This window comes from Podarcis erhardii (assembly GCF_964252035.2).
Source record: "Podarcis erhardii genome assembly, chromosome: Z".
Taxonomy (NCBI): Eukaryota; Metazoa; Chordata; class Lepidosauria; order Squamata; family Lacertidae; genus Podarcis; species Podarcis erhardii.
The window spans coordinates 41,773,112-41,787,265 of record NC_138504.1 but is presented as its reverse complement, the minus strand read 5'-3'; positions in this window follow the sequence as shown (position 1 = coordinate 41,787,265).

Genomic DNA, 14,154 nt, shown 5'->3' with positions numbered 1-14,154 from the left:
CCTATTCCCCTTCACAGAGCTGCAATTGCCAGTTTCCTGAGGAAAAGGATTGACTCTTAAAACATTATGGGAATGGTAGCTCTGCATGGGGAGTAGGGGGTTTCCTAAGAACTCTCAGCATTCTGAACAAATTACAGTTCCCATAATCCTTTTGGCAGGGAAGCCATGACTGTTGGCAACGATGTGATACTGTTTTAAATGTACAGCACTGAAAACACCTGTCATCCTAAAATGTCACCTGAGTTGAATTTCTCCTCCATCCCTACCTGTGATTACTAATGATGTTGCGCAGTGTCAAAATCGCACTTGATTACAACCATTCCCCTGTGCACCCACCCTTCTCAATCGCTCAGGTCCCGATGCATAGAATCATAGAATTGTAGTGTTGAAAAACTGGAAGGGACCACAAGGGTCATTCTAGTCCAACCCCCGCAATGCAGGAAACTTTTGCCCAACATAGCACCTAAACCAATGACCCTGAGATTAAGAGCCTCATATTCCACCAGCTGAGTTACCCCAGTGCAGATGGAGAGGTTGAAGTGCCAAGTACCAGCAAAGATGGTGGTGCCCACTGGAATTGGTAGGGCAGGAGAAAGGGATCCCTGGTGGCGCCGGAGATAATGAGTGTCAACTCATTCTACTTTTGTTCTTATCCTCCTTCCTGCCGAGTTCACTTATTTACTTACTTATTGCACTAATATTCCATGCTTTTTTCTCCAAGGAGCTCAAGGTGGCACATGTGGCTCTCCCCCTCCTTGTGTAATCCCCACAACAACCCTGGGAGACAGGTTAGACTGAGAGGCAGTGACTGGCCCAAGGCCACCCAGTGAGCTTCATGGCTGTGGGGGGGATTTGAACCCTGGTCTCCCCCAGCTCCCAGCCTGACACTCTAACCCCTGGGTAGGCAACCTAAGGCCCAGGGGCCAGATGCGGCCCAATCGCCTTCTAAATCTGGTCCGCAGACAGTCCAGGAATCAGCGTGTTTTTACATGAGTAGAATGTGTCCTTTTATTTAAAATGCATCTCTGGGTTATTTTAGGCCATAGGAATTCGTTCACTCCCCCCCCCTGTACAATAAATGCATTCTCCTTTATAGTGTGACAAGAAGGCTCCCTTTAAAGAGCTGCACTCCCTTTAAAGAGCGTGCAGAGCGTGTGTGCGGCTCTTGGGGGCTTTTCCCCGAGGAGGGAAAAGGGCACCCCTTCTCCCTCCTCGGGGAAAAGCCCCGAAGACCCACACACACACTCCATGCAGCTCTTTAAAGGGAGCTCTGAGCAGAGCCTCCTGCCTGCATTCACTCCATAAGATGCACAGACATTTCCCCTTACTTCTTAGGAGGGGGCCATAGGAATTCGTTCACTCCCCCCCCCAATATAGTCCAGCCCCCCACAAGGTCTGAGGGACAGTGGACCGGCCCCCTGCTGGAAAAAGTTTGCTGACCCCTGCTCTAACCACTTCACCACAGTGTCTTTCCAGTTCTACAGGGGCAGCACTAAGGAGGAGGAAGCTGATAGGCATTGTCTGCCCCAGACAGGTTTTAAATAGGCAGGCAGGCAGGCAGGCAGGCAGGCAGGCAGGCGGCAGCTAGCTAAGAGCAAGCTGAGGGTAGATGGAGTATAGGCAAACTCGGCAGCACACAGTTCTCACCCTGTTTTGTGTTGTGAAGCATGCGAACCATGCCCCACAGTGGGGGGGATGTTTCTTATACAATTAAGCTTAGTTAATAATCCAAAGTATTCCTACAGTGGCCTTGTATAAATATTCCTCATTGACTCAGCACTTTATTTCTATGCTTCTCTTTACTGGTGGCTGGTCTTGTCATGCTTCTTTGTACTTTGTATGGTTTAAATTGATAAAAAATTAAATTAAGAACAAAGTGACCTGGAAGGCCACACGTGTCCCTCCAGGGCTTTCTATCTGGCCCTCAGCACTCTCTCCAGGCCATGCTCCTTGCTGCTCCTATTTTGCCTCCTGAATGTTTCTGTTTGACTGGAATGTGTCTTTGAACCCTTTTGCTTGTCTAGATTGAGGATAGGGGTGTGTGTTTGTGTGAGAGAGTGGAAACTGGCCTACTGTATGAAGGGAAAATATACATTAAGTGCTCCACCTGCTTTTGCCTGGCATGTGGCCCTTGGAAGATTGCCTGGAAGGGGATTGGTCCTTGGGCTGAAAAAGCTTTCCACCTATGGGTTAAAGAGTGAAACACTGAGCTCCTTGGGTGGTGGTCAATCAGGTGTTCAACAAGCTATCTGTCTGGGCTGATTACCTGGGAGTGCAAGTACTTTGAAGGTCACGGTAGATGGTTAGTGGATTGCAATCATTATTGGGTGGGGGGCGCAGATCATATTTGTGATGTGATAATGAGCTGCTTGTGCGTAAAAGCTTGATCCCTCTGGGGGTTTGGCTGGTCAACCAAACCGAGTCACTAACGGAGCCCCCAAAGCATGACTCCGTCAGTCGCTGGTAGAATCTGACAGTGGGCGTCTACGGAACTTACTCCAGCATAAAAGCTGTTTGACGGACATGCGCCTCCTGGACTCTCTGCGTGACAGTTTCCGGCGAAGGGTGGGAGTTCCTAAGGGGGGTCTTGTTACCTCTTCACTATTCTCACTGGAAGTATCCCAGAGCCTCCCCTCCGACTCCCCTTCCGCCGGAGCTCCTGCTCTCCCCCTACTGGTTCCTTCTTCTGCTGCAGAATCTCTCCTATTCTCCTGGAGCCTTTCCACCACCTGTTCCTCCGATGGCAGTTCCCTGACATCCACCTCCCCCCCCCAGGGCCCCCTTCACCCCCCCGCCTCCTCTCCCACTGGCGGTGAGGGCGGAAAGCCCCTGAAGGAACTCTCCTCGTCGTCCGAGGATTCAAACACTTCTAGCCACGGCGTACCGTCTCTCTCCCCGTCTTCCTCTTCTTCAATATTCTTTGAAGTTTTCATGAGAAATGAGGGTGAGCTCTCTCTAGCTGGCGGGAGCAGATCTTCTACTTAGGGGCAGTCACCTGAACCCTTTGGCCTATTGCTGCAAAGAAGACTCCTAAGACGAATCTCCAACTCCCCAACTCAATCAACCAGAGCTTAATGAGGGTGTACAATTTAATTCTTGGCCCCAACATACTTCCAGTTCTTAGCTGGAGATCCATTGTGGGCTCCAGTCCTGACATGAGCTGTGCAGCACTTAAGTACAAAGTACTTAATTTATGAAATAAATAAATAAATAAAGAGTTAACCTTTAAAAATATTTGGCAAGATTTGTGGGGGGGGTGTGCATCCCCCCCTCTCAAGTAAGCATGCACAAATTCCTCATTATCAGCCTTCACAAGTCAGAAATTTCGGATCCCTCACCCATCGCAAGCTAAAACAAGCAGGGATAGTCTGCCACAATCACTAGCAGGTTTATTGTAGCGTAAGGTTCCATCTGACCATGAGGTTTCTGTTCAGTGAAAGTTTACTGTACAATAAATGCATTCTCCTTTATAGTGTGACAAGAAGACTTCCTTTCTCACTTTTAAGCTTTCAGATGAGAAATGTCAAAGTGCTAAGTCTGTACAGTGGTGCCTCGCAAGACAAAAAGAATCCGTTCTGCGATTCTCTTCATCTAGCGTTTTTTTCGTCTTGCGAAGCAAGCCCATTGACGGCTTAGCGGCTTAGTGCTATTAGCGGCTTTTAGCGGCTTTTAGCGGCTTAGCGGCTTAGCGGATCAGCTGATAAGCGGCTTAGAAAAAGGGGGGGAAGGAAAAAAAAGTCGGAAAAACTTGCAAGACATTTTGTCTTGCAAAGCAAGCCCATAGGGAAATTCTTTTTGCGAAGCGCCTCCAAAACGGAAAACCCTTTCGTCTAGCGGGTTTTCCGTCTTGTGAGGCGTTTGTCTTGCGGGGCACCACTGTACTGGTTCATATTGATGATTCACATTGTCTCTGCAACCACACAGCCTCTTTCAGCTTGGAATCCTTCCCACTATTTCTAGTGTTTAGTGTATGTGTGCCATTCCTTATGTAGCCGAAACAGCACCACCCAAACACAGGAGGGAGGTATCAGCAGCCTTGGGAGAACTCAAAGTCTGCAGAAGTACAAGCATCTTTTGGGGAGAGGGACCCTAATGGGGGAACCCCAAAAAAACCCTCAGCAAGGATGGAGTGTGTCTGGTGGACACAGGAAACCGATTATTGAAGGATGGGGAGTGGAGCAGAGAGGTGAGTAGGGGAATGTAATGGAGTCACTGGGACCCTGAAGAGCAGCACTCTATGGGCCCCTCTAGACCTGGGTTTTATTGCAAGTGTATTCTGCAACGTGTTCTTGACACAAAAAAGTGCATTAGTGATGGGTATATTTCTGCCTTAGTTTGTTCTGAGATGCGCTCCCAATGGCACCATATTTTGGTTGTCCAGAGCAGGGTGGGGACTATAGAGCAACAAAACCAGAACATTTGTGAGCATGAAAAGTTCTGGGATTTCAGAAGGAAGTTATGGGACATGCACAGATGAGAAATGAAGCCGTGTGGCCACCCCAGAACTTTTCACAGGTGGCAGACAGCATTGAAAGCAGATTTGCATACGGCCACTCCACTAGCATTATGAGAACAAATAATCATGGGTGTACAATGAAAAGGCTGTCTGGAAGGGCCCTGCCCTGCCACGTTTTCTCGCAGGTCCTTCCAAATGTCGTTTGTCCTTTACATTTGCCAACAGTTCCTCAATCTAGCCCTCAAACCTGGAACCCAAATGCGGGTGGACTGATGCTGAATTCTCATATTGTACTCTGTTTTAGATACAGAGTGCACCAGACCAGTGGCAGCAGAGGGAAGGGCGGACAATATTCAGACAAATGATGGAGCTGGTAGGCTATTGTTTGCAAGAGCAGCAGAAATAATCCTGTCTCACTTCTGCCACCATTTGCTCTAGCGATGGGTGGGTTTGTCTCTCATTTTCATTTCCTCTTTTAGGCTCAGCTGCTTGGGAACAATCAAGCACAATGAGCCGCAAGAAGGAAAAGTTGGAGGGGAGCTCCAAAAAGTCCATCTTGTCCATGGGATGCTCCTGACTTGGTTGCTGGAAGATGGAAGGTATTCGTGGTCATGAACGGCATGAAAATGTTCTTGTGTTCCTTGCAGTCACTTGCTCTGCTGAGTCCCCTTGTGGCCCTCAAGTGGAGTCCTTATACCTTCCTGAGGATTCTGCCTGGCTTCCTCCAGTCTTTGTACCGGTCCCTCCGTGGTGGGTAAACCAGTGGCTGAGAAAAGCCTGAGTGGTTCATCCGCGAGGAACGGCTGAAAAAAAGCAAAAGGGTGTAAATATATAAGGAACTGACTTACCCAAAATAAGGTGAAATATTGAAGAAAGATAAAAGTGATTATAGGAATGCTAAGAATTTAGTAAGATGTATGGAAGTCAGAAAGAGGGAGGGAAGGAGGTCAATGCTCTGTTAGAGCAATGTATTAGGATATGGAATTATGTAACAAAATGTGAATATGAAAAATGGAAAATTATTATGGGGGGCGGGGCAAAAAAGCAAAAGGAGAACATCAAGAAGAGCCCTGCTGGAATGATGCTGTAGTTGGCTACTAGTTTCAAGTTCCTTCTTTGCACAAAACTTCAAAATGCAACTTAGTCAGACCACTGGTATTTTCACCTGAGATTCAAGAAAGTGGACTGTCCTTCACTGGAAGTTTTTAAACAGAGATTGGACAGCCATCTGTCAGGGATGCTTTAGCTGTGATTCTTTCATTGCCCTTGGGATTCCCTTACAATTCTGTGATTCTATGGTCCTAAGCGCATCCCACCACATTTAGCTTGCACAATTAAAGCTGATTTGGCACCTTTTGCAAAACCCACTTGCCTGAAATCAGACTTTTTGCAATAAAGTAACAGATGTAAAAATGCCCTGGAAATTGTTGGATAACAATTGCTTGAGGCAACATCATTGAACCTCCCTGGAAACTTTGGCCTTTTCTTGAACATTCATTCAAATGCCATATAAGCCACCTGCCAACTTTGGCCAAAGGATCAGGAAGATGGCAGTAAACTTGTAAAAAAAAACTTAAGTGGGAATCAAAGTGAATATTCCCTGAACCCCAAATTAAGTAAACAAGTGAATAAGTAAGTAAGTTTGGTGTACAATATACCATATACCATATACCTACACGACTGAGCCAGCATGTATATTCTATAATCTCATAGCCTCCCACAAGTACCCTGATTTTCCAGGGACAGACCTAGGAATTACAAAAGCCACCCCAGCTTCTGATTTGAGCCTGGAACGCCCCTGTTCCCCCCGCCAGCCCTGCCAGCGCAAAGCTCAGAAAGGAGGATGAGCTGGTGCTTGTCCCAAGCAATGTCCCAAGGTGGCTGTGGCTGCTGCAAGGGAGACCCCTGCTGCCTCCCCATGGCTGCCACTGGCCTCCTCTGCTGGGCAGCTATTATTTATTTATTATTAATGTTGCGATACATATATGAAATCTTTACATAATGATACATACGCATTATATTCGTAAATTCACATTTTCACATTTCATTATGTACCAACGCTTATCCATTTCTTATTTCTTGCCCTGTGTCTTCCCTCCACCCGCGCATGACTTCCTTGTTATTATTTTGTAACTTTATTATTGAGATTGTAATTTCGTATCTTAATAATTAAACATTCAATCTTATATATCTGCTTAGCTTAACTTTGTGAAATCAGTCTATACATAGCAATAAATTCTTGTTGGAGCATCTTTTGCTCATGTATTCTTCTACACATTTCCATTCCTGTTTGAGATTTTGATTAGATTGCATTCTAATTGTTGCCGTCATTTTCGCTAATTCAGTCATTTCAAAAAAATTATGTTGCCAATCTTTCAATGTTGGTACTTCTTCTGGTTTCCAATTTTTTGCAATCAATAACCTTGCGGTGGCTGTTGCATATAAAACAATTCTTTCATGTCTTTGGGGATGTCATTTGTTATAATTCCTAAAAGTAATGTTTCCAGCTTCTTACCAATTGTTGTTTTTAAATTTTTTTTTCAGTTCCTCATGTATATTTCTTCCCCAAAATTTAATTTTATCACATCCCCCACCAGACATGATATAAGGATTCCTCTGATACCTTACATCTCCAACACAGATTCGATGTTAAGTTTATAAATTTTAGCCAGTTTTAAAGGGGTTAAGTACCACCTGTAAAACATCTTCATAATGTTTTCTTTGATAGTAATACAGTGGTACCTCTGGTTAAGTACTTAATTCGTTCCGGAGGTCCGTTCTTAACCTGAAACTGTTCTTAACCTGAAGCACCACTTTAGCTAATGGGGCCTCCCGCTGCCACTGCGCTGCTGCCGCACGATTTCTGTTCTCATCCTGAAGCAAAGTTCTTAACCCGAGGTAATATTTCTGGGTTAGTGGAGTCTGTAACCTGAAGCGTATGATACCTGAATCGTATGTAACCTGAGGTACCACTGTATATGCGGTGAAATTAATATCTGATTTCCAAAGTTTTTCCCAATGATCTAATGAAATCGCTCATAGTGACTGCTGGATAGGGGGTGAAGAGGATGAGAGCAGCAGCATTGCGTCCTTTGCTGCTGCCCAGGGTGCACACATGTACGCACATGCACCAGACAGGACCAGGGGCTGGGCCCAGAGGGTAACCCCCCCCCCATACCAGCCCAAGTCCTGCCACTACCACCTGGCCCAGGGTGGGGCCTGACAGGCCTATAAGATCTGCTGCTGTGGCTGCTACCACCCAGGAGGACTCCTGCTCAGCGCCTGAGGGCCCCAGTCCTGCCATTCACCACCTGGCCCAGGGGGGGGCCTCATGGGCTCTGTAAAGGACTGCTGCTGCTGCTGCTGCTGGGCAGAGAGGGCTCTGTTTTCTTTGTTTTCTTTGTTTAAATTGCTGTTATTTTTTACCTATGTCATTTTAAACTGTGATATTAATGCTGTATTCTTAATTTTAGATTTTGATTTACTGTATTTTTCGCTCTATAAGACGCACCAGACCATAAGATGCACCTAGTTTTTGGAAGAGGAAAACAATAAAATATATATTCTGAATCCCAGAAGCCAGGACAGCTAGCGGGATCTCAGCGCAGCGATCCCTCTGGCTGTCCTGGCTTCTTGCTTTGCCATGCGCAGCCTCTCCCGGGGAAGGGGAGCCTTCATCCCCTGCCTGTGAGAGGCTGCACGCGGCTAAGGCTCCCCCAAGAGCTGCACTCCCTTTAAAGAGCGTGCAGAGCGTGTGTGCGGCTCTTGGGGGCTTTTCCCCGAGGAGGGAAAAGGGCACCCCTTCTCCCTCCTCGGGGAAAAGCCCCGAAGACCCACACACACACTCCATGCAGCTCTTTAAAGGGAGCTCTGAGCAGAGCCTCCTGCCTGCATTCACTCCATAAGATGCACAGACATTTCCCCTTACTTCTTAGGAGGGGGGAAGTGCGTCTTATAGAGCGAAAAATACGGTATGTGGAAGTTGTTTTCCATTTGGTTGTGTATTTATTTTTTTACGTGGTTTATTTATTGTTTATGACTTTTGTAGTTATGTAAATCTTGTCGTGTTGTAAGCCGCCTTGAGCATTGTTTTTAACTGTGGAGAGGCAGCATACAAATAAAAAATGATGATGATGAAGTCTTGTCGCCACTGCAGAGCGGGCACAGGGAAAAGAGGGTTCACAGGGCTGTGCTGTGCCACACCACCCGCTCACCCACTTGCACAGGGGGGAGCCCAGCCAGCCAATGGGTGCTGTGGTAGTCCCAGGGGGGAAGGTTACCGGGAGGCGAGGTCAGGGTCCTGGCTCGAGGGTTGGTAGACTGTCCCCCACGGGCGAAGCGGGGACCAAAGCGAGGAGCTGGACAAGGACAGGAACTCTGGAGGAACAGGGCTGGATGCTGGCCGAAACAGCTCTTCAACGACGTTGCTCCCGCAACCTGGGACCGGGCTGACTGGCCTTTATCTTCTCTGAGGCCAGGGGCGGTCCCGGCCCCCAGGAGACCCACCTCTCCTGGCCTTAAGGCGAGCACTCCTCCTGGGAGAAACCAGTTCCCTCCGCCTCTCTGCCCTGAGCCTCTGCAGTTCAGGAGAGGCTGAAGGGTTACTGGACCCAGGGGAAGACTCACCTTCCCCTGACAGGGCTGGGAGAGGTGCACCTGTAGGCACTGTGTCTTCAATCACCTCTGGAGCCAGAGAGGACTCACCTGGTGCCTGCTCCTGACGATCCGGCACAGGTGCTTCAGATCCAAGGCCCTGCCCGAGCTCAGCCGGCCCTGGAGGTGGGGACTCCTGTGCAGGCTGGGGTTCCTCCGGTTCGGCCTCTGAATCAGATTCCCAGGCCATCACAGGTGCATTCCCACAACACTGTGGCGGCAAGACCAGGCCAGGCTCTGGAGCCCAGAGCCCCACAGTGGCAGACAGGGCAGTGATCCCGGGGGGGGGGGGGCTCCAGTAGTGTAGCTAGGGGGCAGAGGGGAGGGGCGCCCCGGCAGCACTTACCTTTTGAGGCGGTACGCCAGAGCTCAAGCTGGCATGCAAGCCCAGGTGCCCCAGAGCCTAGCGCACCATTCCCAAATTACCGTGGCCCAGGGCTGGGCTCACAGTGCACCAAGCTGCTGGTTCCCCCCCCCCCCCAGCCTCCAGAGGTTAGCTGAGAAGGACACAACCGGCGCACACTGGCCCCTGTAAGCAGCAATGGGCCTGCAGTGTGCCCAAGCCAGCACGTTTCTCCTGGGCGTCCTCCGCCTTCCCCCTCCCCCTCAGCTGTGCCCCACCCGAAGGGTACCTGGAAGGGATGTGCATAGCTGTCAACCTTCCCTTTTTTTTGCAGGAAATTCCCTTACTTTAGTGTCGTTTCCCGCTGCTTCCCGCTGCTATCCCGGATTGTTAGATATCCCATAGACCGTCCCCGGGACAGGTGAGGCTGCTGATCCCTTATTTTCAAATCTGAAAGTTGACAGCTATGGGAATGTGGCGGCTTGGGGTGTCAGCCCTGGGCTGCTTTGCTTTGCTTTTATTTTATTTTATTTTATTTTATTTTATTTTATTTTATTTTATTTTATTTTATTTTATTTTATTTTATTTTATTTTATTTAAGAAGAGTTTGGATTTGATATTCCGCTTTATCACTACCCCAAGGGATGCGGGTGGCGCTGTGGGTTAAAACCACTGAGCCTAGGGCTTGCCGATCAGTAGGTTGGCGGTACGAATCCCCGCAACGGGGTGAGCTCCCGTTGCTCGGTCCCTGCTCCTGCCAACCTAGCAGTTTGAAAGCATGTCAAAGTGCAAGTAGATAAATAGGGAAGGTAAACGGCATTTTCGTGCGCTGCTCTGGTTCACCAGAAGCAGCTTAGTCATGCTGGCCACATGACCCGGAAGCTGTACGCTGGCTCCCTCGGCCAATAAAGCGAGATGAGCGCCCCAACCCCAGAGTCGGTCACGACTGGACCTAATGGTCAGAGGTCCCTTTACCTTTTTAAGGAGTCTCAAAGTGGCTAACATTCTCCTTTCCCTTCCTCCCCCACAACAAACACTCTGTGAGGTGAGTGAGGCTGAGAGACTTCAGAGAAGTGTGACTGGCCCAAGGTCACCCAGCAGCTGCATGTGGAGGAACAGAGACGCGAACCCGGTTCACCAGATTACGAGACTACCGCTCCTAACCACTACACCACACTGGCTCCCAAGCCCCGTGATGCTTTTGTGGGCAGCGTGGGATCAGCGCATGCAGGCCACGTCCCTCTCAGCCCCCCTCCAGGTGGAGTGTGCCAGTGAGGGATGCAGCTCTGGCGGCCAAGCCCAGCACGCCCTACCCTGGCATGTCCCACCTGCATGGTGTGGCGTGTTCGTGCTAGCATGCACCACGGGTGCCACTGGAGCTCCCTACATCACTGGGGGACACCTGATTTGCACCCCCTCAAAAATCATGTGCCTGGGGCTATGCCTCCCCCCCCCTGTCCTCTCCACGCTGCTTGCCTGGATGAGAGGCGGCCACTGTCAATCACCAGCCCTGCGTGATGCTCTGGCTCGGAGGGACAGTAAGAGGGCAGAGCTTCCTGGGCAGGGAGAAAGGCAGAACAGAGGGCAAGGAGTATTGATTAAAAATAAAAATAATAAATGCTTTGTGCATCCACGTTTAATCTTGCCCCTTTCTAGAATTTATTTATTGCTGTGTGTTTTCCTTTTTGTAAATCTCCCAAAGAATAAAAACAAAACAAAACTGGGATTAAGGGGTTTCTCAGGTCGATGAAGCGCCTGTGTGTGTGTGCTGTGTCCCATTGGTGTAGTAGTGGTGACGATCGCCCTTCTTCAGATAGGAGGACACACGCAAAAATGGTAGGCTGAGGAGGTCAGTTGTGGGGAGAATGAGAAATGTCCCTATTTTCATCTGAGGAATGTTGGGGTATGTAACCAGTAGCCAGCTCCTGCAAGAGGAAGCTTGTTAGCTTTGTGCGTAGTCTTAAGTATTACTATTACTACAGTGGTATCTCAGGTTACAGACGCTTCAGGTTACAAACTCCGTTAACCCAGAAATAGTACCTCGGGTTAAGAACTTTACTTCAGGATGAGAACAGAAATCACATGATGATGGCGTGGCAGCGGCGGGAGGCCCCATTAGCTAAAGTGGTACCTCAGGTAAAGAACAGTTTCAGGTTAAGAATGGACCTCCAGAACAAATTAAGTTCTTAACCCGAGGTACCACGGTATTACTATTACTAATATAAGAGGGACTCTTACCCACTTGGAGATTCAAGCCCTACACCTGGAGGGGGCCAGGAAAACCTGGAGACTGGAGCTCCGGCAAACATATCGGGAAATTCACAGAAAAGGCATGACTAGGGTTGCCATATTTCAAACTCTGAAAATCCACCAGAAAAGTTGTTGAGCTTTTTTGGCAAATTTTTTAAAAAAGGTTTTGTGCTTTTTGAGTTTTTGAGCCAAAAACTACACCGCTGACATGGGTTGCCATACGCCTGGATTTTTAGCGATTTCTGCCTGGACACTGCTTCCGACTGCAGTATTCCAGATATGACTGGGAAATTCTGGATGTGTGGCAACCCTGTGGGAATGACGGCAGAGGCCTTCTGCTGTTGCTGCCCATCAACTGAGGGCTCATTTCTGTTTGTCCCTTGATTCCTAGTCACGGGTCTGAGATGTTTATCTTTTGCCCCACCGCTTTCCCCAGAAATACCCACTGTTTCCTGCTGAAACGGAACAAACATAAATCAGCAGGAAACCCGGTCGACTTTCGCTCTGATTCAGCAGTAAACCAAGGGTTTTCCTGGGGAAAGTGGGAGGGCAAAAGGAAAACCTCTTGGACCCATGTTTAGAAACCAAAGGACAAACAGAAGTTAGAGGCATATGATGATACACAGCTTCATTTAGCAGTACAATGGTACCTCGGGTTACAGACACTTCAGGTTACAGACTCTGCTAACCCAGAAATAGTACCTCGGGTTAAGAACTTTGCTTCAGGATGAGAACAGAAATCGGGTGGCGGTGGTGTGGTGGCAGCAGGAGGCTAAAGTGGTACCTCAGGTTAAGAACAGTTTCAGGTTAAGAACGGACCTCTGGAACGAATTAAGTTCTTAACCCGAGGTACCACTGTACAAGGAGTAGGTCAGAGCTTCCCTCTCAACATAGCGTTGTTGTTGTTGTTGTTGTTGTCGTAGTAGTAGTAGTAGTATTCATATCCCACATTTCCCCTAGGCTCAAGGCAGCTTACACAAATGAAAGCCAATGATTTTTACACTTGTTCTTATCCAAAAGGCTGAGAAGCTATTGAAACCCAGTGGGTTTTCTTTAAGACTCATGATGGTAGGTGCTGCACAACTGCCCAGCTGCCCACTGCAGTGGACACTTCTGCATTCTAGTCCCTAGCATACTTCCATACTGGGAGAAGTCTAGAAAGCCATAGAAACAGACTAGAAAGCAAACAGACTTGTCCCTGCTCCACAGAGAGCTCCCTCACTACAAGCATAGCTACAGGAAGGTGATAAGGAAGACTATACAGTATTCTCTATTGAAGAAGGCTTGTGCCTTTCTCCTGCCACTTTGTAGCATCCATGGAAGTTAATAAAATGTGTGTCTCGCCAGAAGAATGTTTTCTAGCTCAAGCAGTGCATGCAGTGTTGCTTTGGTTTGGTCAGGCTTACCTGGAGTCAGACATGGCAGCAGGAGCTTTGCCTTGACCCACCTGAGATGGCCTTGCAACCCACCTGGTGGTCTTGATCTACTGTCTGAAAAGCTCTGCTCTGCACTGATCAGCAGTGGCTGAGGGCTTCTAGGGTTTCAGATGAGGGCCTCTCCCAGCTCTGTCTGGAGACACCAGGGACTGAACCTGGGACCTTCTGCATGCAAAGTGAGTGCTCTGCTTGTGAGCTATGGCTCTTCCCCTCCTTGAGATCATTTAGCCAACTTGCAACATTCAGAGATGGGTTATTCTGGATTTCATTTTTCTTGCCAACCTTTTGACTCAGTGGTGGTGGACTGTTTTGCATTAGAGTAAAATTACCAGTATTTTTCAGGAGGGATTCAAGTGCATACAGTTTAATTTAGATTTGTGCAATTAAAGCTCTCTGTCACACTAGCTTAATGATTTCACCCCTTTCATCAGACTATTTGCAGTTACAAACATTGCAGGGAAAAGCACTGAAAACTGGGTTGGCCAAAGGAGGTCCCTTCTAGGTTGGTGGTCCCTGGTCCCCCCCCCCCCCAGCAATATATCATGGACATAATAGTACATTAGTGGTGGATTTATACTGGAACATCCATACATCATTCTGCTTTGTTAGTTGTTCTGCAAGACTTCCCCAATGTCACCACATTATTGCCATCTTGTGCTATAGTGCAGCAAAGGTGTGATACCCCGCCCCTTGGGAACATTTGTAGTATAAAAAGTTACAGGTTTCAGCAGGAAGTTGCAGAACATGCACCAATGAGAAGCACAGAAGCATGTCTGTCCAAAAACTTTTGCAAATGGTATTGAAAGCAGGATTGTGTATATCCATCCTGAGGCCATCATGAGCACAAATAATCATGAATGCACAATTAAAAGGATGTCTGGTGCAGGAGACTTGATAGGAGGAAGACGTATAAACACCCTGCAAGCAAATCAGGATGAATGCAAGATGCATGCTCATTGTCCTAATGCTGCTCTGGAAACAAATCCAAACAAATGCTCAATAAAGATTGGACATGG